Consider the following 276-nt stretch of genomic DNA (forward strand, 5'->3'; position numbering starts at 1 on the left):
ATTCTTTAGAACTCAGTATGGGTAATTCAGATATTTGTTACAATTCTTGTTTAGCTATACATGCCTTTTTTTTTAATACTTAAGTATATAGTGCATGAGAAAAAAAGAGAAAAAAAAATTGGCAGGGAGACATGTACATGTGGATATTATTGGTCACTCTTCAAGAAGTATCATTCAAAAGGGCAATCCTGAACCAATGTGACCATATACACTCCACTGTATTCTTTTTATGACAATATGGTAAATACAGTGGGACTCTACATTCCATTGAGACTA

Source organism: Penaeus monodon, chromosome 33 (genome assembly GCF_015228065.2).
Source record: "Penaeus monodon isolate SGIC_2016 chromosome 33, NSTDA_Pmon_1, whole genome shotgun sequence".
NCBI classification, from domain to species: domain Eukaryota; kingdom Metazoa; phylum Arthropoda; class Malacostraca; order Decapoda; family Penaeidae; genus Penaeus; species Penaeus monodon.